This window comes from Amblyomma mixtum, chromosome 3 (genome assembly GCF_055824585.1).
Source record: "Amblyomma mixtum isolate Tamu chromosome 3, ASM5582458v1, whole genome shotgun sequence".
NCBI lineage: Eukaryota > Metazoa > Arthropoda > Arachnida > Ixodida > Ixodidae > Amblyomma > Amblyomma mixtum.
In genome coordinates, this window is record NC_143014.1 from 413,160,598 (window position 1) to 413,185,408 (window position 24,811).

Genomic DNA, 24,811 nt, shown 5'->3' on the forward strand with positions numbered 1-24,811 from the left:
TACTTTTTATGCACTATACATTTTGTACCATCGGAACCGGTGGCGTCGAGGCTACGCACTCAGCCAGCAAAGTGTGGTCCGTGAACGCACTTTCAGCGGAGTGCACTCTTCCGCGAGTGACACTCCACTTGCGTCGTTTAGATGCGGCAAAGTGTACTTACAGCGAAGTACACTCTCCTTAAGTGCACTTAACTCGCCCGCTTGACAGGGGTATCAGACATCCTCTTTTGGAAGTACTCTGGAGCGGAGGTAATTCCAAAGGGTAGTCGCGTGAAACAGTATCTACCGAAGGGTGTTAAGAACGTGGTTAGCTCCTCCGAGACTTTACTGAGTCGTACCTGGCGGAAGCCCGAGTTTGCATCGAGCTTTAAAAACCATTTTGCTCCTGACAGAGCCTAGAGCTTGATCCACAGTTGGCAATGTAAAACGCTCTCGCACTACGCATTTGTTTAATTTTGTGAGGTCTACGCAGACTCAGGTCTCCTGAAGGCTTCACAACCAGAACTATACCGGCGCACCATTCGGTGGGGCCATCTACTTTTCTGATTATGCCTGAACGCTCCATTTTATCTCACGCTTCAGCAACTCCCTCAGAGGAATTGGTACCCGGCGTGGAGAGCTTATAGCATGCGGGATAGCGGCAGATTGTATTCTGATGGTGTACTGCCCCGGCATCGTGCCTTGACTGCTAAACATTTCTGGAAAACAAGCCTCGTACTGTACGAATTTGCCTAGTACGTTAAGCTTACTGCCTCCTGCACCCTGCAAAACTTCATCAGTTTTTTAGAGTCGGGATGGTAATCCCGGAAACGTTAACGGTAACACTGACACTTCAGCACCTGAGTCAACCTTTGCAAATATGGGCACAGAATTTATGCACACCTGAACAAATCGAGCTTTTCTGCATGCGTCTACTGCTCCCACGGAAGTCTCTCCAGATTCCTGGTTGACTGCGGAAACGCGTACCTTTCGTTGAGCGGAAGCCGTCCCTTTCTTCAAGCAGGCCTTTGCGAAATGTCCCTTCTTACCACAGTGGAGACACTTGGCAGCTCTGGCTGGGCACGCCCTCCTTGGGTGGGCGTCGCCACTGCAGAAAGGGCACCGTCCGTCCGGCGGTCGTCGCGAATGCGGCCGGTGCACTTGCAGACGTCTCCTGTGCCTCTTGAACCACAGCGGCCACACTGGCGTCTTGGTCACAAAGTTCCGATGACTGCTGGCTCTGTTGTCCTCGTAGAGTACACTGCTGCTGTTGGACGATTTCCTTTAAGCGAGCCTTCGCCAGCGCCGACGCCAACGTGAGCTGCGAATCCATTTGTAAAGCTTCTGAGAGCTTTGCGTCGCGGAGCCCGACAACCAGTCTGTCTCGGATCATCCTTGTCTTCAGTTCACCGAAGTCGCAACGGTCCGCCAAGCCATGTAGCGCAGTAACGAACTGGTCTACCGACTCGCCTGGCATTTGTGTACGTCTGTGAAAACAGGCGCTTTCGTACACGATGTTGCGCTCCTTTACAAGGTGCCCGTCGAACTTTTTCTTCACGGTTTCATACGTCTTCGTGCCTTCGTCGGATAGTGCAAATGTCCTGAATATTTCCCGAGCTTGCTTCCCCATCGTGTACAGCAGCGTGCGTACCTGACCCTCCCCGGAGCGTTCGTTGAGTCCCGTTGCATATCGGTAGTCGTCGAAGTGCTCTATCCACGCCGGCCACTCTGACGTGCAGTCAAAGTCCAGCGGTGGCGGTTGCTGGAGCCCATGCAGCCGCATTGAAGGTGTCTCCGACATCGTAGAAGGTGCCTCCGAAGGCGTCTTCGACATCGAGGATGGAACGAGCCTTGCTCAGTGGGAAGGTTCTTCACCAGCTGACACCATGTCTTGTTAGGCCGGGGGCGTAGCCGAACGCGCGCCTGAGCGCTGTCCGAGAAAGCAGTCCAGACACCGTGTTCCCAAGGGATGAAAGAAGCGCACTTTATCATCGCATTCAGCTTTTATACACTCGTGTCACATGACCACAGATCCACTATCGCAGTCGCATCTGACGATGCCTGCTGACGTCACGCAGGCATGACCAAACGATCCCAGAACACAGTGGACAGGTAACCAAGAATGCAAAAAAGAAGAAAGATTACAAGAAGCAGCGAGAAGAACTTATTTCACTTGCCCTTTTCTCGGCGTAACAAACAGTGGCCGCATTTGTTTTTCCAGTCCCGAACTACTTGCTGACAGGTCTCGGCTTCCGCTCTGGCAGGAAACAGCCTCATGGTCACATGACCTACTTGCCATACGCTGCTTTCGAACTCGGCGCCAGAGCCGGGCTCCCCCTCGGTTACCGCACAAGGACGCTGTCATCTGCTAGCAGACGACGCAAGCCACGGCCACCACGACGCCGAAGCAACGCCGTGCGCTCGATCATGATACTGAGTCGATTTGAAGACTGTACTGTCAGCTTAGCGTAGGTGCATTACAGAACTCAGCTTCGGAGGTGTGCTCGCCGCTACTGCTTGCGGCGAAGTTCGCACAAAGTAGCCCAACTCGTTGCGGATAGGCAGATAGACGAAAGCCTTCGCAAAAATGTCGACAACAAGCTCTATAGCTGCTCCAGTATACGAGTGGTTCACCTGCGATGCTTTCAGGTAAGCGTACAGACAGCATGTCGCAAAACAAGCGAACGAGAACCTCTTGACGACACGAGCAAACAATACGCGCTCGCAGCTTCGAACGCGCGTCCGTGTGCGGTGTATTTCAAGAAAATAAACGAAGATGCAAGAACAAAAAGTCTTGCGATGGCTCAGAGAGCAGCTACGGAGCTCATGTGAAGGGCCGCCGCGGTGGCTAAGCGGTTATGGTGCTCGGCTGCTGACCCAAAAGACGCGGGTTCCATCCCGGCCGCGGCGGCTAGAATTTCTTTGGAGGAGAAATTCTAGAGGCCCGTGTACTGTGCGTTGTCAGAGCACGTTAAAGAACCCCAGGTGGTCGAAATTTCCGGAGCCCTCCACTACGGCGTCTCTCATAGCCTTAGTCGCTTTGGGATGTTAGACCCCATAAACCAAACCAAACCATCAGCTGGAAGGGGCATTTCTTTAGGATGGTTGTTCTTTCGAACATAGAGGTGCATTGTTCATTAGAACCAGCTTCATTAGAACCAGCTTCATTAGAACTTGCCAGTGCACTGTAAGAATTGCAAACGTAACAAACCAGGCAACTGCAGCACTTTCTTGAGAATTTCGCAATCTTCAAGAATTCAAATCTTTATAGGTTGCAGGTAAAGCATGCCAAGTGTTTCTGCACTAGCTTTTAAAATAGTGACGTAATCGACGATTGAATTTTACGCTTCTCCTCAATGCAGCGGAGGAGTGCAGAGAAACTCAGCGTGACGTCACGGAAGGTATGATATCAAATTACCGCTGTCGTCAGCCACAACCTGCCCTGACTCGTTAGACGCTGCCAAACAACTCTCGGCAGGGTTCGCCTTCGGTGGCGTTGGTATTTTTCCTTCACAGCAGGCGTTTGTGTGTTGGAAATGTAACGATACATTCGATGACGTCATCATGCGCCCCCCACTTGGCGTTGTGCGCTGCAGAGAAGCTTGAAGGGCGTCCGGATTTAAACGGCGATTGCTTGACTATTTCAAGTGCTAGCCCAAAAAGACTTCGCATGATTTACCTGCAGGTTTCACAAATTCGATCCTCTTAAGCTCGTTGATTCCTAAAACCTATGCAGCTTCCCTTTAAGGCAAAGATTCCCAACCACTGCGTAGTAGTCGGTGCTGTCAACATTTAAGCGTCCGCGCATACGCCGGGCGGAGCGGACGAGAGGGGACGCTGTTGCTCATGAGCAGAACGCTCAGCGGCCGGCGGCTTCACGGCGCTGCGCACTCGCCCGCTCTAGGGTGCCTCGATGGCCAGCGCCGAGGCGAGCGGGCATCCAGGGGCCCTACTCCGCTCCACTACGCTCATTTGGGCGTTCTAGGCGGTGCGCTAAAACTCTTTACTCGCGCTACGTTCCGCTGGCGCTCCGCTGGCGGGCTCAGCGGAACGTTAATCCGCTCACCTAAAAGTTTAAACTGGCACACGCTCAGGACCGTGCAGCTAGTCAGCCTCAACGATAGAGGGCGCCAGTGAAGTGGGGGTGCGCTTACGTTCCACTGGCAGTCACGAAGTTGGCATGTGCAGGTAACGATCGCGTCAGTCGCACGGATTAATAACGTCGCGCGGTGCTTCAATTGCGAAATCATTAATCACAAAACCACAAAAGAGAAAACCTGCAAGAGCTCGTCATCCGCATTGCCACGAATGTGCAATGGGCGTATATTTTTACTTTTACTTCTCTAAATTCGTTAACTTTGCATAAGTAACATTTAAACGGTTGAAACTAAAGAAAATATTACCAAAAGGGACTTTTCTAGAATTTTTAATATCCGCAGATGGTACTACCTTCATTCATACAGATTCATTTTTAGCGTTTCTTCCGCGCTCTGAAGCCAGCGCACGGCACACCGAATGAGTGCAGGATTGCGCCAGTCGCACGCGCTGAGAGCGCCCCCTGCTGCGCGAACTTCGGCGCACTAATTAAGTACATGGCCGGTAGAGGAACGTTTCAAGGTTCTTTTTATTCGGAGCAAGCGGAGCGGTGCTGGCGCGGAAGTTATAGTTTTCAACACACTTTCTTGAGATTACGGAAGGCGCTTTCGCTACAGAAGTCCCGTCATCAAACCTATGTTCACTGTGATTCTTTTATATGCTTCCAAACTTCAATTCTCCGCGTATCTCCAGCATTTAAGAGTTGATTAACGTGAACTCTAACCGGTGTGTATTTTTTTATCTGCACAGATTTCTCCCCAAAAAGTAGAGGGAGAAAACACAGTGAGGTTGAGTATAGGTGGATTCTACGCCATGGCGGACTTTATGACCGCAATAGTTGTATAATTAAAAGACGAATATTTAAACAAATACAGTCGATCCCATTTGTAAAGGCCGCAGGTATGACGAACGCTCGCTTTTAGCAAACGAGTGACGAGCTACCGTGAAAGTATGCATTACGGCATTCGCAATTTGTTTCCTATGCAACGAACAATTGTGACCGCACCGCTCGGTTACAGCGTACGAGGAGGTGCCGTAAACTTGCCCCCGAAATTGACAAACTCGCGCTTCCAGCTTAACTCAGAGACCTAAGAGCATCTCCCAGCACCCGTGACACCACCCCTGAAAGAACATGTCGACCCCCAAAAAAAATAATAAAAAAGGCGGCAATGAAACTACGTGACCGCAAGCCAAGCGCGGGCCGAAGGGCTAATAGACCTGATAGACCTAATAGGTCTATCATTGCTTACGTGTGTGCCGGCTGGCCGAAGCATGTCAGATGGAAACGGATGCGCGGTGGGCGCGAGGCAGCGGCAGCGTCGATAGCGAAGCTTGTGTAAATACATGACCGTGGGCAAACTAACGGCAGCGATTCGAGAAGTTTAAATGCCTTGCTGGGTCACGCTGGCCACTTAGAATGAGTCACCTGCCCAGTCGGCTCCACCTTTGGTCCCTGCTTGTGCCACGTGTAGGCAGCCCCGGATAGCGGACAGTGCAGCTCATACGTTCTGTGCGTTCGTACGCCGCAGCAATTCTTTCGCTGCGTGAAACAATATATGACGCTGCCTAAAAAACACACGATCAGACGGTTGTTGCCTCGGGTTACTACGTTCGTGCGGGCGAGAACATTGAAGAGCCGGGCTGTGACGAAGCAGTGGTACGCGAGATATGAGGAATCCCCTACCGCTAGGAATCTGATTAATGTGTCCGACCCGCTGCCGACTGCCCCGGACGCTTCCAACCACGATTAGTTTTACCCCGTCCCTAAAGAAGATTGTTGGCAGCGAGGCTCTCGGCGAAGAGAACGTGATCGCCCTGTTGAGTCTGGTAAGCGTCGCGGTTGGGTCTGCTTTGAAGAAATAGACGCGCATTACGCAGTCTATAAAGAATAAGCGCCACTTTTGGCGGACTTTGTATTTTTGAATGTAGAACGGGAAGGGCACTTACTACGAACATCGGATACAACGAACGCTATCCGCGTGACCCGCCCAGTTCCTTATAAGTGGGCTCGACTATTCACTAATAACCTTATGAATTTCTGGCTTTACGGCGTATCATAAGCCTGACATGGTGGCCTTGAGCGTCGTAGGTGAACGAAAGTTCTATTGCGAAAGCAATACTACGCCAGGTGTCGCCTCTTCGCGGTACAGCAGCCCACCCTTCACAGTCGGTGGTCGGTCATGTGACTACTGACGTCATACCAGAGCGAGAGATGGGGCACCAAGTCGGCTTTTCAGCGCGCCGCAGCTATAACTTCGCGGCCGGTCGACCACCTGCGAACGGCGGCCAGCGATTGACGTCATACAAGTTGCAAGAGCTTGCAGGCCTTGCTGGGGTGATGGATGTGTGTTGCAGCGTGTGGTATGACAGTCATCCACAGACATCCAGGCGCTATAGGGTGTAAAGAAAAGTAGCACCTGCACGCCGTTTCTTCGGTATAGCTATGGAAGACTTCGGACGCGAGTCAAGATTCTTCTGTTGTGTTACCGTTTAACCTGATGGAGGCTACGGATATCGAAGATGCTACAAGTTACACCACTTGCTTTCGCAATTACCTAGACTTAACCAAAGCTAAGCCCCAGCAATTTTTTAAAGTCTAAATTGGCATTGTGGTTCGACATATTGCCAGAATCCTGGGCATTCTCGTGGTGCCGTCTCCCTGCCGAACTGCCTTAACAGCTATTCTGGCTAGCCTTCGCCATAGTGGCGGGCAGAGCTTTTTCTTCGTCGGCGCTTCTTCGTGTTCCGCTCGGGAGTTCGCTGCTGCCTGGAGCTTCCCAGTAAAACGTCTCCTGGCTGTTCCGACTGTCTAGCCGTGACATATTTGGTGGAGGTGCGGGGTAACGTCCCATGTACAATGACTCCGAAGACACCTTTGAAGCCAGTTCTCAGTGCGTGCACGCAACCCCCGTCCACAAAGCGAGCCGCCGCCTGCGAGGCCTACAGCCAGAGTTCAGCGGCCTGACAAAACCGTCAAGGGAGATGACATCAACCACTGGTAGCCAGACCACTCAACGTTTTGGAGCTGACACCCCGTTCGTACTCCACGCGCCCCGGTCACCGCCTACATTCCATGGCGACAGATTCGAGGACACTGAAGATTGGTTGGCCAGTTTCGACCGTGTGGCAGCCTTCAACCAGTGGGACGGTGAGCGCAAGTTGAGGAACGTCGACTTCGCGCTAGAGGACTCGGCAAAGATCTGGTTCGAGAACCATGAGACCTCTTTTGCCACCTGTGAGGTTTTTCGTCGCGAGTTGCTGGCGACATTCGGCACCAGTAAAAGAAAAGAGAAGGCGGAAGTCGCTCTTCACTCGAGGTCGCAGCAGCCAAATGAAAGCGTCACCATGTTCGTTGAGGACATGATGCGCCTTTTCAATCGAGCCGACCCCGATATGGCCGAGGCCGAGAAAGTGTGGCGCCTAATGCGGGGCGTTAAGGAACAGCTGTTTGCTGGACTGGTCCGCGACCCTCCAAGGACAGTGGCCGATTTTACGAGGGAGGCAATGAGCATGGGGCGCTCCTTGCAGGAGCGCGGCGCGCAGTACGGCCGGCAGGCTAGTATGGCAGCCACTCAAATCTGCACGCCTACGACGCTGCCTGCCGAGGATCTTCCAAAGCTCGTCAGGAGCATCGTTCGCGAAGAACTCGCGAAACACCGCTTCGAAGCCCCACAGGCCAGCGTCGTTGCACTGTCGGACGTGGTGCGGGATGAAATCCGTCGAGTGGTGCAGCCAGCACCAGTTGTTCCGGAGCCGCAGCGCTACATCATGACCTAGAGCGAGGCACTTCGACGGCCTGCGGCAGTAGCACAAGCTTTTTCACCTGTGCCGGCTGTGCAGTACCCACGTCCAACTGTGCCCACCACCGTGCCGCAGGAATTCCGGCCCGCCATGCGTAAAGCGGACGTGTGGCGAACGCCGAGGAATCGACCACTCTGCTACCACTGCGGTGAGCCCGGCCACATCCTGCGCCACTGCCCCTACCGTCGAATGGGTTTAAGGGGTTTTGCTTCAGACGCTCCTCGACCACGCTACGGCGAGCGACCCCAGGAGATTCAGCAGTACCTGACACCCAACTTGCAGGCTCCGACCATGCCGCGACGGCAGTCTTGATCAACATCGCAAGGAGATTCTCTTCTCCCAGCCGCCCGTCGACCTCTGGCGAATTTAGAGGCATGTCCCCACGGCGGGAAAACTGAAGACGGCGTCCTCCGGGGATAGGGCCGCCGCAGCTCGAAACAGACAATAGCCTCCACTCGACGATTTGCAGCGACGACGAGACCGACGACCATCTAACCCGACGAGCCCACCGACGAAGAGCCAGCGATTGGTTTCAACTGAAATACCAGTAACCACCGATAACTGTGAAATAAAAGCACTGGTGGATACCGGCGCTGATTTTTCAGTGATAAACAGCCGGCTAGTCACGACCCACAGAAAGGTTTTGACACCTTGGAATGGGCCGCAGATCCGCACAGCCGGTGGCCATGTTGTGACGCCGACCGGCGTCTGCACGTTGCGGCACGTTGAACGGCGTTGCGAATTCAGATCCGCGGCGTCACTTTCCGCGGCTGTTTTTCTGTGCTTCCTGAGTACTCTAAAGACTTGATACTCGGTTTTGATTTCCTCCCGGAATACTGGGCTGTCATTGACTTTAAGGAGCTGATCGTCTCGTTTGCCGCACACCGCCTTGTTGACGACGAACCCCAGCAGCGCAGGACTAAGTTGCGGGTCTGCGATGATGACGTGGTGATTCCGTCGAGAACCAGCATGTTAGTAACTGTAGAGTGCGATGACAGCGCCGGCACTCATGGCATCGCTGAAGCCAACATGTCGCTGCTCCTCGGTCGGCAAGTGTGTGTAGCTTGCGGGCTTATAGAATTGAACAATAAGCGAGCCGAGCTTTTGATAACAAATTTCGGTTGTGAACCCCAACGTTTAGCGGCCAACACAACGATTGGTTATTTTGAAGAACTCGCGGAATGCGCCGGAGAGTACGCATTGACGGGGACTACGAAATCAGTAGAATCAACGAATGCTCCGGTTAAACTCGACGTGAACCCGAATCTCCTGCCTAGTCAAAAACGCAACCTGCAGACTGTCATTGGCTCTTTCCGGGATTGTTTTGCGTCAACCTCCAGAGTTAGACAAACGCCGATAACAAAACATTGAATTATAGTTGACGAAAGCCAGAGACCATTATGCCAGTCACCGAACCGGGTATCTTCAAAGGAACGGGATGCAATCCGAAGGCAAGTTCAAGAAATGCTCCAGGACGACGTGATACAGCCATCGAAAAGACCGTGGGCGTCACCTGTTGTCCTAGTTGCAAACAAAGATGCAACCCTACGGTTTTGTGTTGATTACCGACGTCTGAACAAAGTAACTAAGAAAGATGTTTATCCATTGCCGCGCATTGATGACTCCCTAGACCGGCTGCGCCACTCCAAATACTTTTCAGCTCTCGATTTACGCAGTGGCTATTGGCAAATAAAGGTGAACGAACGTGACCGGGAGAAGACCGCATTTATTACCCCGGATGGTTTATACGAATTCCGGGTGCTCCCCTTCGGTCTATGCTCAGCTCCGGCAACTTTCCAAAGGATGATGGACATTGTGCTTTCTGAATTGAAATGTCAGTCCTGACTCGTGTACCTGGTTGATGTTGTAATCTTCTCCGACACTTTCGAAGAACACCTCAGCCGCTTACGCGCTGTTTCCGAAGATATCGTTCAGCCGGTCTCTCCCTTAAGCCAGAAAAATGTCACTTCGCTTTCCAGGAGCTGAAATTTTTGGGCCACATTGTGAGCGCCAAGGGTGTCCGCCCAGACCCCGATAAGACTGCCGCCGTCGCTGCTTTTCCCATTCCTGCTGACAAGTGAAGTGTGCGCCGTTTTCTGGGTCTCTGCGCCTATTTTCGGTGTTTTGTGAACAACTTCTCCCGAATAGCTGAGCCCCTTACCCGCCTCACCAAAGATAACGAACCGTTCTTCTGGGGTCGGGAGCAACAACATGCCTTCGAAGACCTACGCACGCATCTTCAAAGTACACCAATACTTGGGCACTTAGATGAGGCAGCTGACACAGAACTGCACACAGACGCGAGTAACGTTGGCCTTGGTGTGGTCCTTGTACAGTGGCAGGATGGTGTCGAACGCGTAATCGCTTACGCAAGCCGCACGTTATCACGATCTGAGGTGAACTATTCCACAACCGAAAAAGAATGCCTAGCTATTGTGTGGGCAGTAACGAAATTTCGACCCTATTTGTATATGGCCGCTCTTTCCGAGCGGTGAGCGACCACCACTCGCTGTGTTGGTTGGCAAACCTCAAGGATCTCTCAGGGCGACTCGCACGCTGGAGCCTCCGACTGCAAGAATTTGATGTCACCATCGTGTATAAATCAGGGCAAAAGCACAGTGATGCAGATGGTTTGTCCCGTGCCCCTCTTCCAACCAACAGCGCGGACCTCGACGACGATTCCCTTTTCCTTGGGGTCATCTCCGCGTCCGCCCTGGCTCAACGCCAACGAGACGACATTAATTTATGGTCCCTGATTGACTATCTCGAAGGAACAACTCAGACTCCGCCCTGCATCTTTTCACGCGGCCTGTCATCATTCTGTTTACGGGACGGCATCCTGTACAAAAAGAACTATGGGCCGACGGAGGCTGTCTATCTGCTCGTTATTTCGAGATGAAGTCTTGCAGGCATGCCACGATGACCCTTCCTCTGGTCACCTTGGTTTCTCCCGAATGTTGGCACGCATCCGGCCCAAGCTCGCGGTGGTTGTGAGACGCTACGTCCGAACTTGCCGCGGGTGTCAACGTCGCAAGACGCCGTCGACTAAGTCGACAGGCTATTGCAGCCTACTGAACCACCACAAGTTCCTTTCTACCAAGTCGGCATGGATTTACTCGGGCCCTTTCCGGAGTCTTCTCTGGGTAACCTGTACATTGTGGTCGCCACCGACTACCTAAGTCGATACTGTGAGACGAAAGCTCTTCCCCGTGGAACAGCTGCAGAAATTGCCACCCTCTTCATGCACAACATCGTGCTTCGTCATGGCGCCCCCACGGTCGTTATAACTGGCAGAGGAACGGCCTTTATTTACCTCGGCGCTGACACAGGAAGTTATGCTACTCAGCTGAACCAGTCACCGACGAATAACAGCTTATCACCAGCAAGCTAATAGACTCACTGAGTGCCTAAATAAGACGATCGCCGACATGATTTCCATGTATGTCGACGACGACCACCGCAACTGGGATGCAGTACTCCCTCACGTTACATTCGCATACAAGTCTGCGCTGCAGGAGATGACTCACTTCACACCGTTTCGCTTAGTCCACGGTCGCGAAGCCACAACTATGCTCGACGCAATGCTTCTTCCTGGTAGTGTAAACTCCACTGTCGTGGGGGCCGAGCGCTCTGTTCACGAAGCTGATGCCGCCCGCCAACTTTCTCGGCAACATATCCGGCATCAACAAGCAATAGACGCTCACCGTTACAACCATCGCCACAGGGATGTCACTTACCAGCCCGGAGAAAATGTTTGTGTGTGGAGCCCAATCATTCACCGAGGGCGCTCTGAAAAGCTGCTTCGCTGGTACTTTGGCCCCTATAAAGTGTTACGCCAACTCGGCGAGGTAAACTATGAAGTTCTGCCTCAAGGAACTGTTCGTTCCTCCGGACGAACAACGTCCGAAATTGTGCATGTCGCACGAATGAAGCCTTACCACGCCCGCTAGTAGCTCACTCGTCTCTACCTTCTCCCTCTCTCTACTAAAGTCTTCAGCGTGCGCACCCGTCGAGATCGTCCTCGGCCAGAGCCGCCTCATGGATGTCGGCAAAGTCAACGTCCATCCCACACTCGCCGTGCTGTCCAACCACAACGCGCTGCAGCTTGAATACTTCGTCGGACAGAGTACTCACGCCTCGGTGTTGGGAGCGCTCAACGACCGCATGCTGCTCGAAATGGAAGTAGCCAATGTCCGGACGACTGAGGTCATGGCTTTCTCCATCCTGACTGCCCATATATATGCTCCAGCTATCCTCATATAAGATGATTGTGTTTCAGTGCCTCTCCCTCCTCGCGTACGAGATCAAGACGGCCGAGACAGTGGATTCCGCGCCCGTCGCCGATAACTGCTATATGCACCAGGACTACTGTGCCTCTGCACGGGCACTCCATGAACAGCCGGTGTTCGTGCCCCACAATCCCGCGCCCGGGAAAGCGGCTAGACACGGTCCAAGCGGTCCACACGACCTGCCGCGCCGAGGGCGGCGCTTCCTATAGAGGGGGGGGGGGGGGGGGGGGGAGCAATGCCACAATCCTGGGCATTCTCGTGGCGCCGTCTCCCCGCCGAACTGCCTTAAAAGCTATTCTGGCTAGCCTCCGCCATGGTGGCGAGCAGTGCTTTTTCTTCGTCGGCGCTTCTTCGTGTTCCGCTCGGGAGTTCGCGGCTGCCTGGAGCTTCCCAGTAAAACGTCTCCTGGCTGTTCCGACTGTCTAGCCGTGACAATATCCAACGTGTAATTATCCACGCAGAACGCCTCGATGCCAGAACAGACACGTGACATGCGCCGGAAGTGGCAAAGCTCTACTTCAAGCAAAGGGACGCTCGGCCACGGAAAAATCACGCGTACATTCTAAATTATGAGACGCGCAGCTGACTAGTACACCGCTCCTCATTAGGAGCTCCCGATTCGGACACATGACACCGCGTAGTCAGCAGTCGCATGGTATACATCGGGTTTCTGCTGCGTTCTTGGTAATATTAAAGCGTGGAAGCCAGTAGTGCTTCCTAGTCTCGCTTGTCGTTTCCAGTATTCAGCCGGCTATGTGCATTTTCCTCCGCTGACCGCAGCGTTTCTTTCGCATTAGCGCTCGGAGCGTCGCCTCCCTCTTTGGGTCAGTGACTTGCCTTCGGCCGAGCTAAGACAAAAAAGGACGGCCATTTAAGGAACGGTCCTCAGTTTTGTGGCTTTCAAATGCGTCTCCCTGTTGTGAAGTGTGGCTACAATACTTCCAGCGCATTTCGCGCCTCTGGTTTGGTATCAGGTAGCTTTCTGCGCATAACTCCACGTTCGATATCTGGAATCACAATGTCGATTTAGTTATTTAAAAAACTCGGTTCGCCTATACGAGTTGAAGGACTTCAATTCCTTCATATAATAATGTTCCCGCAAGCGAAAACTTAAAATGGTAAATAAGCAATAATGATTATTCATTTCACTATCATTTACCGTTCATGTCATCATGTCCTTCATGCCATAGAAGCCGCTGCGGTCGCTCAGTCGTTATGGTGCTCGGCTGGCTTACACGAAATTCTAGGGGCCCCTGTACTGTGCGATGTGAGTCCACGTTGAAGAACCCCAGGTGGTCGAAACTTCCGGAGCCCTTCTCTACGGCGTCTCTCATAGCCTGAGTCACGTTGGGACGTTAAACCCCATAAAAGCAAAACCAAACATTCATGTCATGGAATAAACCTGCACAAACCACATAGTCGAGTCTCTGATAGCTTTTGGAGAAGAATCTGTACACATTAAAAAGACCACCCGGTGTAATTAAGGAGGTGTCAAGTATGCTAGCTCCAGGTGACTGCCAAGAATGCTCCATCAGTTGTCCTACAACACGCACTGATTGGATTCGTTCTTAGCCCTTTACTCTCGTTACGTGGAATGCAAGGTATCTCACTTGGATTCAAATAAATATTTATGAAGCTGTGCTATATTTTTTCGAGAGTAAAGGTGCATCAGTATTCTTCACAGTCGCCTTTATCGAAGTATCGTTATTTCCTAATCAATTCTTAAATTTTCTGACAATTGAAAGTTGGACTGACTTTTCAATAGCGGTAAATACATGAAACCTTGAATTAGAGACAAATGGGGCCGCTAAAGATCCCCAAAGGTATAATTTCTACAACGCCTACTCTATTCTCACTTATGTGCAGGGCGTTTCACGTAACTTGAACCAAGGGCTAAAAAAAAGTGGCGAATCGCAGCTGGGTGAAGCCAAAGAAATATTGTTTCCTGTCGTGTCACGCTCCTTGGGGCATTTGTTAAATTCCACTTAATCAGTTAATTAGCTATGATTAATTATGCAATTTTCTTTTAATATTCACTTAACGATCTTGTGCGTTTCGTTAAGTTGTGAGGGGCTTAAGAGAGACCACTCTAGTTTTTTGTAGCAACGTACCTCTGGCGTGGTCCATTTTTTCCGCCATTTTAAGAAAGCCCGCCAAATATGAAAAAAAAAAAAACACGTGACTACGTTCATGCGCTGTCATATTCCAGCGCTTCCAACCATATTTCGGACAAACGAAGCGTGCTCTCTGACCTTGCTCAAGTGAGCGGCCATCGCCTAGTTCGATGGGCTGCAAAGCGTAAAAAAAATAAAAAAACAGACCCTACTGTGATATAGGCGATGTGATTCGCGACTTCACTGCTTTTTCCCCATTTTTTGTTTTGTGTATGCGGTGGCTCAATAGAAGCGCCGTCTGAACGGGCTGTCGGTCTCCTGTCTATCACTCATCGCAGATCGTGGCGCGCGCTTTCCATGTTCACGAAGAATGGGATGACGCACTTTCTAGACTACTGAGTACGGCGTCGGCGGATTACTTCAAGACGGTGAGCGCGCACGCTCCGTTCATTCAGTACGGGCTTGGCAGCGCCACAGTACGATAGCGCAATAGCGCAATCACGTGGTTTTCTTTTCATATTTCGCAGGCTCTCTTTAAATGCGGCAAAAGATGAGCACGTGGAAGATATATTAATACAAAAAACTCGAATGGTGTGCTTTGTAACACACTAAAGTGAATATTAATGCTTTTTGCATAATTAATTTAATCTAGTTAACTAAGTAAGAGAAAGTTAAAGATACTCTGGGGAGCGCCACACGACGGGAAACAAAATGTGTTCGGGTTCATCCAGCTCCAGTGCTCCACATTTTTTTTAATCCTTGGTTCAAGTTACGTGAAACGCCCTGTATACCGGCTGTCCCAGCTAATTTGAACCAAGGGTTGAAAAATAAAATATTAGAGGCAGGCCAGGGAAATCAGTTGCACTCTGCTAAAGCTACCTTCCGCACCACAAGCTATATTAGTTTTGCAACTGATTAATGAGTTAATTAAGATAGTTTACGTTAATTATTAACCATTGACTTTAAACTATAAAATTGGAGAGCCGCTCCAGAAACCCCCATTCCATTATTTGAAATAAGGAAGGCCTCACGTGTATATTTCTTTCCAGCTTCAAAGAAAGCCCGCGGAATGCAAAAAATTCTCTGGACACTTGTCTGCTTACGTCGACGAATTCAAAAGTATGTGTTCTGAGGAAAGGCAAGGGCGCATTAGTTTCACACCGCGACAACTCTGTGGATACCTTAACCGCGCCTTAAAGCATGCAAGTGACGGTGCATATGTCATCGGTCCCAACCCCTGTCGCAAGCTAGCCTCCAGCTTGACTAAAACATGTAAGCTATATGCAAACAGAAATGCCATGACACCACCGTAACGCTGTACGACGACCGGCTGCTCAAAAGTTGGATGCGAATGGAGTCGGCAATGCTGCCACCACACTGAGGTCAGTTAGTTGGTTATGCCATCGCTGGAATTTGATCTGCACCTTCATAGATTAGGGAGTGGGGTGGGGCGGACTTGGTACGACGTCACATGACATCATTGTCCCGTGACTGCGTGATGTCACTTTGCACTGCTATCACCCGACTTCGTATGACATCACATTACATCCTTGTCACGTGACTTGGTGGGACGTCATATTCAGGTGCTGTCATAAGTAATTTTGCCAATTATTCTTGACGTTACCTAACTGGATAAGTTAGCATCAGTTAATGTGACGTCATCATCTTCGTCACGTGTCTAGTCGACTCGTGACGTCACTTGGTGCCGTTTCTTGTGGACATAACCTTGAGATTGAGCAATCTAATGCTTTCGCATTAAAGAAAAACACGTGACCAGCACATTCGCGCGCCACAATCGCGCTGCTCTCAGCCGTAGTTTCGGCGAACGAAACCAGCTGTGGCTGCGACTCGCGTGCCGTGTTGGAGCTGTAGGCCGATATGCTGGCAATAGTTTCTTCGCCCGCGCCAGCAGTAGGCGCGTGTGACGGTGACGACTGACCTACGCAGGAAAAGGAGCCATTGCCAACATGTCGGCCTACCTCTGCTGCAAGGGCCGGCGAGTAACAGCCGCAGCTGATTTCGTTCGCTCAGACCGCGGTTGGCAGCAGACGATCGTGGCACGCGAATGCGCTAGGTTCGTAGTATTTTTGTATTTCGTAGGTTTTCTCTGTAGCTGGGAAAGAAGGCACAGGTGAGGCTTTCCTTATTGCAAGTAATGGAAGGGAGGTTTCTGAAGGTACTCTGCAACTTTGCGAATCCCATTTGTATTCTAAAGTGAATAGTTAATCATTTGGGTAAATAATCTTCATTACCTAATTAATCAATTGCAAAACAAGAAATTGCCTGTGGTGCGCAAGGTGGCTGCCAGCAGTACTCAACTAGACTCCCTCGCCTGCCTCTAATATTTTCTGTTATTATTTTCATTTTGTATGTGTGTGTGCGTGTGCGTGCGTGCGTGCGTGCGTGCGGGCCTACGCGGGCGCGGGTGTGTCTGTGTGGGCGTGTTTGTCTGTGTGTGGGCGTGCGTGTGTGCGTTCGTGCGTGTGTCCTCGTTACGCATATCTGTACGGGTGGCTGCCGTGCCGCGCTCAAGTTGCCACATGCGCTATCAGCGAACGCCAGCTGCTGTCGCAGTTTCCGGGGCCTCTGGGATTGCGCAACGCCGGGCTCAATGCATGAAAAAAAAAAGAATAAATGCTCAAATCTCTTCGAAGTCCAGCTTTTTGTTGCCTCTCTTGAAGCTGCACAACTTTCTGCAACTACACTTTCTTCACGCTTATGCAGTTGTTCGTTAATGAATAGCAAAAAAAAACAATTTGCTGCCTAGTCTGTCCTGCGCCTGGCCTACCCCATTGCAGAAGTGCACGCGTACTGCGCTATGTTTTGTTCTGTATCTTACCTGTACTCACCCATGGGGCAGAAACGTGGAGGCTAACAAAGAGTGTTCAGCTTAAGTTAAGAACAACGCAGCGAACTACGGAGAGAAAAATGATAGGTGTAACGTTAAGAGATCGGAAGCGGGCGGAGTGGGTGAGGGAACAAACGCGAGTTAATGACGTCCTAGTTGAAATCACGAGGAAGAAATGGGCTTGGGCAGGGCATGTAATGCGAAGGCAAGATAACCGCTGGTCCTTAAGGGTAACTGAGTGGTTTCCAAGAGAAGGCAAGCGTAGCAGGGGGCGGCAGAAAGTTAGGTGGGCGGATGACATTAAGAAGTTTGCGGGGATACGGTCGCCGCAACTGACAAAGGACAGGGTTAACTGGAGAGACATGGGAGAGGCCTTCGCCCTGCAGTGGGAGTAGTCAGACTGATGGTTATGATGATGATGATGATGATGATGATGATGATGATGATAGAATGGAGCACGGGACGTTTGTGAAGTTGCAGTCATGTGGCGCTGTCGGAATGATGAGAGTGTGATGGTTGAATAAAATCCGGTGCCGGCGCGAACGGCCAGCGTGTACAGACATCGACAAAAACCTACGAGCGGAAACCCGTCTGCGTTTTCGTTGTACGCCCATGGACTCGTTCATACCTCTTTACCTGTTCTCCGAGCAGCTGGTGGCCGCCGCCGGCCTGCGCGCACTTCGTTTTGAAAGCTGCGTAAAGGTGGCCTCGACAAGGGATGATTTACATTGCGTTTCGAGAGGCTCCTTCAAGGCGTGCACAAATTTCTCCAACAGCATTTTTGCAAGAGGCAGAGTATGCGTTTCTGATCTCAGACTGCTACATTACGAAAACGACAATGTAACTCGGCGCTTATTTGCGCAAACGAATTCAATTCAGCTCGCGCTGTGTTAACATGGCTGCGCCTGTGGTTGAAGAATTGCACTGTTTGATTGAAATACTTCCTATTTGGAGCGCGTTCGTTGCTTTCTTCGATATTTCTAGCAGCCTTCGGTGAAGTTAACTGCATGGAAGAAATACCTCTTTACTGCGCTGATCGGGCTAAAGCTGAAAGAAAAACTAAGCGGATTTCAGACGCATTCCATCATGACGGTAATGCGTATGTTGTCTCAAGCTGACATGTACTTTTGAAAAGGCGCAGCTGCAGCCGCAATGTGCTGCTTGAGTTTTTCTGGATAATGCGCGCGGCATGAAAGCGCTGCAACACGCTTGTTTGTAAGAATGCTCGCCTATGGATGTCAATGCTGTTCCATTTTTATACTTCTAATTATGGGCGCAAAACTGTGGTGATCTGGTTCGCGTCTTTCGGGTAGGTTTTTTTTTTGCACGTCCTGCACCCGTTTGAGTGTTGGCGTACGTACCAGGTTCCATGCATCTTGAAGGCGTTTTTTTTATAGCGGGTATGAGAATAAATGTTGCAGTATTCTCCTCTTGAGATCCCTGTGTAAGGAGCATTTCCTGTGCATTTTATGGGAGTGCCATTCCCAACAGCCCGTAGTGAGTCAATGCTGACATGTGATACTATCCTTCGCGGTCTTATGTTGCAATTGAAAAGGAGTAAACACTGTGATCAGTCTAGGCAGTACGTATGCAGTGTAGAGGGAGAGTGCTCGAGAGAGTATGGTCTTTATTATGATGTTTTATGAAAACCCTTTAGAATTTGCTATGCGTATTTACTGAAACCATGAAGCCAGTGCGACAGCTGAGTGGTTATCGTGTTTGGCTGCTGACCCGAAAGACGTAGCTTCGATACCTGTCGCAGTGGTCGCATTTCGATGGAGGCGAAATGCTGGATGCCCGTGTTATTGTGTGATGTCTCTGCACGGTAAAGAACCCCGGGTGGTCGAAATTATCTACAGCCCTCCACTACAGCGTCCCTCATAGCCTGAGTCGCCTTGGAACGTTAAACCACATAAAAACAAACCAAAACGATTAAGACCTTTCTAGAATAGGATAGCCAAGATATGCCTTGCGTTTAAAAGCACGTGTGCAGAGATGGAGCAGTGCTTTTATTTTTCAATTCCCCTTATATTATTTTTCCTTTTGCGCTGTGCAAGTAAACATACCAGGATGATTGACAGCAGAGAACAGGCTGCAAGAATCCTTCTGTGGAAACTAGCCGGATCGTTAGTTTCAATTTTTAATGGTATGATGCGGTGAATTTCTTATGATACATGCATTGCATATGCATGTGCCATAAGGACGCGGCCACAAAAGCCTGATAAACTCCTACTGACCCATCCAGGTGCGGTAACGACATCCGAAGGCATAAATACCGAGGAAACCGGCTCTAGAAGGCTACGATCCTAATAATCTTCGGTTGTGATTAACCCTCTAAGGCGCCGCTCGCTACTTCTCTGCAAATAAAAGTCATGCCTAAGTACTTTGTGGAGGCCTCAATTCAAAACACCAATGAATATTTTTTATGGGCATGTACGAAGTTTCGTGTAAAGTGTTACAATAGTGAAAAATTTTTAAACTTTAAATCACCAGAATTTCGCACATGGAGTTCAGGAATCTGGGATCACGTATTATTTTTTTTCGGGGGGGGGGGGGGGGAGTACATGACGCTGGAAGCGCTAAAAAAACTGCGGGTTATGACACTGTATGTCGCAGAACGCCCCATGTGACAAGGAGCTTCTTTTTTGCACACCACTAATAAAAAATTACCTCTGGCTGCCTGTTTTTGCTCGCTTGCCTAACATAATTTTATGCCCCCTTTCACCCTTATACGCACTATGCAACTGAAGCATGCACCTTTAGAACCTACTTCTGTAGCCCTGTTCGCACACTACTTGAGGCTTGTTTGCTATCGTTTAGGTCAGTTTCTGTACAGATCGGGATCCATAGACACGCAACTATTCCTAAAAGCCCGTGTACTGTGCGATGCCATTGCACGTTAAAGAACCCCAGGTGGTGAGCAATTTCCGGAGCCCTTCATTACGGCGTCCCTCATAGCCCGAGTTGCTTTGTGACGTTAAACTCCCATAAACCATAAACCTATTCCTGAAAGCTTACGTCTGTGGGCTACTTAAAAACTGGGGTTAGTCATGTTGCTTGATGTGACTGGTGTATACCTGGCTTAGCCGAAGCATACGCGGTCATTGTAGACACGAAGCCTTTGACGAGTAATTATTCACTGGCATCCATTCAAGCGCAGCCATACGACTACAAACGAAAGCTATACAGCGTCTACAGAAACCGTGTAGTTGAATAAAAATTCGTTCTGGTCCGGGGTTCGAACCCGGGGCCACCGCTTCACCAGGGAAGTCGCTCTAGCAGGAGGAATCCCCCGGTCTTGCGGGTTATGACACTGTATGTCGCAGAACCTGCTAACGAGTTTGGGGTTTTCACAAATACTATTATTTACCGTTTCCGTGAGCGAACATATTAAAGCTCCCAACTTGCGATGTGAAGAGCTGTAAATTAGGCGCAGACAAAGAAAAATAACTTGTACAGGGTCGTCCACTCTTAGTTGGAATGCGCTAGCGCATGGCCGTGCTCTTTGGAGGGTCACTGCGTCCTAAACAGCTGCGCATCAAAGCGAAGTGGCAGATGACGCGAAGCACCATGTCCACGTAAACCTTCTCCTGCGCCACTTTGCTGCGATGAGCGACTGTGTCGCATGCGGTGGCCCTCTGAACAGTGCGGCCACGCGCTAGCGCGTTCTAACTAAAAGTGGACGACCCTGTACCTACTACTTGTAAGCGGTACGAAGCAGTCCAATCACAGGGATGATGATGAAGACAGAAAGAAGAAATAAATTCACGCGCTGCACACAGCGCTATCCGGAACTCCGTCAGCCGAGTGTTCTTTCGCGTAAAGAGCGCTTCGAATTCTGGCCCGGCGAACTTTTAGTATTTCCGCAAAGGCGTAAAAGCCAACTTTCATACGCCAACGCAGCCGCACTTCAAATCTTCGTTGCAGAAATAGGCATGACTGAAAGTAAAATGGGCGCTCCAAGTTGGGTTTTACCTCACTAAATGCAGTTGTTCCCTGAATCATTCTAAACGGGAGCGTTAAATGACTCTTTAAGGTTATTACCTACAAGTGGGCACGTGCAGCCTAGGTGGCGTGCGAGTTCCAGCGTATATAGATGAGCTGAAGGTTATGAGCATCGGCGGTTGGCCTGAGGCTAATATACGGACCCGGAGTGCTCGTGTCCCCGACAGTCTCACGGATGGCTTCCTGCCCAGCGCCGAAGCGCTGTGCAGCTCTCACGAGGTCAGCGCGGCTCCTCCACCGAAAGAGCCAGCTTGTCCGCCTGTCTTAACATGGCGGGGAACCCTTCATTATGTCTTGCTCACTCCACTGTTCGCTCATTCGAGGCCACCGGACGCACTCCACCGCTGGGAGCAGCGCGCGCTTGCACAAGGCCTAATGGGAGCCTTTGTCATCGGAAATAGCCTGCTTCCGCATTTCCTCGCGAAGCGGGAACAAAGCCACGTGGGCGCTTGCAGAAACAATGAAAGAGAGGGTTTGGTATACTCTGGGTGCGTGCGTGTGTGCATGCACATACGCGTGCGTGGACGCACACTACCTTAGCATGCGAACGCCAGAGACACGACCAGCTCCTGCAGACCAAGGTTGCAAGAGAAGAAACAAATAATAAGCAAGTTAAAGATACGTAGTTTTTCTTTTTTTTGCTATTGGCATTTATCCAGGTGTACGAACACGCTACGTTGGACGTATGTAAAAAAAAACGTCGCAGCTAGATGCCGCTTATTCCTTCATTTTAGAGGCTATAGAAAAGACTATCTCGCTGGTCAACGAATAACTTTCCTTGAACTCTCTCTCTCCACTTGAGGCTTGGCAATGCCGACAGGGTTTTGTAAACTGCTTAACTCTCGGGATTTTTGCGAATGGCTGAAAACTGGTCTCGGTAAACTGGTCTCGCATTGATATGCTGATATGAAGTTTTAATATCCGAGATCTCCTATTCATTCAGCTTCGGTTTGCCCTAAATTAATCCCCCCGTTATGACAACAACTTGAGGCCACTATTTTCATAACTTGTCGATAATTTTATGTCTGAAAGGATGGGAGAAAAAAGAATTTCTGGTTTTATGGCAACCTTTATTTCACAGTTCGAGAACTGAATGCCAGGGCATAATGCATTTCGCGCCTCTTCCACCTTTTTTTTAAAGACATCATCGCATTGGCTTGCGTCCACCGTGACATCGGCTACGTTCCGTACCTCCTGCGCGCATTTCTCTAGGAACGTAGTGTTAGAGGTGAGAAAGTGGATAATTGTTTGGCTGCAAAGTGTGTTTACCTCGCAAGAACGACACCTGGCGAAGCAGTTGCCTAGCGTTTAGTCACTTGTTACATTTTCTTCTATTTGCAGTTTTTCTTCTTGGGACGAAAAAAAAGCGCGCAATGCACCCACCCTAGTTATTAGTAATTACGGATGAAAATTTCTTCAACGCAGCGTTGATGTGCTTTGGCGTATTGTCAATAGATGGCGCTACTGTTTACCCGTGCTCCTGAGTGGCGCTACGGCACGGCCAACTAAAAGTGTCGTGTTCACACTATTTACAGCGTACGCAACGCAGTAAGCGATGCGTGCGCAACTTACTGCGTAATCCCAACTAAAAGTGTCTATAGCGTCTAAACGACACGAGTGCGAGGATTCTCCTTCGAGTGAGGTAGGAGGTGCAACTGACACCTTCGTCAGGAAAAGCGGGACCCTTTCAGTGGAGTTGGCACAGGCGTCGAACCAGCACTGCTCTGAAGGTGGAAATTTCCTTACCGAAAGAGGTTTCAATGTTGAAACAGGGGAAACTCCTTTAGAGAGCAGCAACCGTGGTAAGAACGATTTGAGGTGTCACTGTGGCATTAGTGACAAAGCCGCAGGAGAGGCTACCTTTGCAATGCTGGAGCTCGAAGAATGCGAGGCTGCCGAGCAAAAAAGTAGCAGTAAAAGTCAGGCTTGCAGAGAAGTACTCGGTTGTTGCTGAGCAGTGCAGTTTAAAGAAAGGCACTCGGAGCGGCAGACAAGCTGTAGAGGACAACCCCCAAAGGAATGAGCTGGGGAACTCGGGGGCAGCTTCAAGTCCGTCTGTCAGCTGCGTAGAGCTGGCACTCTGCTGCGAAGGCAAAGAGGCCAGTTTTGAATTGGAGGAAGGTTTCCGAGGTGCGACTGAAAAACTAGAGGGAGCTAGTAGTGATCAAGAGACGCGCACACAACTGACTAGGCGGAGAAAAAGGAAAAGAGCAAGGACCAAGAGAAAACTAATCAAACGTGAAGCCCTAAGTTCAGTTGCGTGGACAGCTGCTAATGTTAGCAACGAAAGGAATGCGGTAGAAGGAAAAGCAGAACATCCCGTGATGGGTCTCGTAAACTTGCAGATGCAGTTACCGGTCAGGCGGCACGAGCAGGTGTTCGATAGCTTCCCGCAGTAACGGAAAGGGAAGAACGTATCTTCCAGGTAGAACATGAGCGAGATTTTTCAAAGGGCATCGCCATGTAGGAACACCCAGACCGCGCCTTCATTACAAAAAATCGGTAAAAAAAAAAAGCCAAGTGGCCCGAGAGATCAGAAGGCACCAGACTGCGCGACACTAGGGCATGCCAACGCAGGAATCGAACAACAAAGGCCACGCATACCGGCGTGTTCGGCACGCGCACATTAAGAGGATGCGTCCTTCACTTTTGGCACTGCATTCTAGGAAGCGCGCAGAGCGAAAGGGTGGCCGAGCTTCGTGCTTTGGGCGAGAACAAAGAGTAGCTTCTCGCGCTGGTCGCTGTTCGCCGTCCAGAGTCAGTTATCGACATTGCATAGGCTACCAAGGCTTTCTGAGAGCGTCGAGGGGGCGCGGAGACGACAGTGGGAGTCAGGATTGTGTTTTTTTCTTTTTCAGTTACCTTTTGTCACGACTTGACAGTAGTACAATCAGTCAGAGCGCGACCCCGGCTTAAAGCTAATCCTTTCAACGCTGCGGATGTGAGGCAGTTTTCGCCCGCGCGTAGCCATTAGAAGTTGCTTTTTTTTATTGCTCTTTTTTGTGTGTGAAATCATGGAGGGAAAGGCTTCTTTGTTTTAAGCTAAAGATTTGTAGTTGAGCGAATGTTACTGTTTTTTTCTTATCTTCAACAAAAGTTATTGTGTCACTGAGTTGAAAATTACACGTGTCAATTTTCCATGCTACCAAGTGATAAGGCACCCACAGAACGCAGCCAAGATTCGTGCAGACAAGGCGTTGATTCTTTGATTGGAACCGTTCGCGGTAGACATGTTTTTCTCTCTGAATTTTCACACAGAAGTTCGCGTGTTACTGGTACGGCGCAAAGTTCGCCGTTGAGACTGACAATTGTCCCTTACGCGGCTATGACAAATGTCCCCCATAAATGGTCGCTTGCTCTCTAACAGTACAATTTCTCGGTGCATTACAAGAGGGGAAAACTGCACAGAAATGCTGATGGCTTCAGCAGATTGCTGTAAGCGGGAGAACGTAGTAGGATCACGTCCTGTGTTTTTTTTTCTTTTTAAACCTTGATTCGAGGAGTCCGTCTTTGGCGATTTCAACGGGAATGTTCTGCGTTTTGTCCCCTTTTTATCGACCGAGCGGCGAGAGAGCATGAGCACCACCCTCTGCCGTGGGTGGTACCACCAGTGTCCCCAACTGCCCACCTGATTGGGCATCGTTCTCCCTTTATTCCCCAGCCAGGGATCTGGGGAATAC

At 50.3% G+C, this 24,811-nt stretch overlaps 1 long non-coding RNA gene and 1 pseudogene across 1 annotated transcript in view; both read right to left on the reverse strand.

Moving 5' to 3' along the window:
* The window catches only part of LOC149357686 (uncharacterized), a 195,433-nt gene that overhangs the window by 65,492 nt on the left and 105,130 nt on the right, over positions 1–24,811 (reverse strand). The gene's annotated exons all lie outside the window — the stretch shown is intronic.
* On the reverse strand, positions 784–1,936 carry LOC149357688 (uncharacterized; annotated as a pseudogene).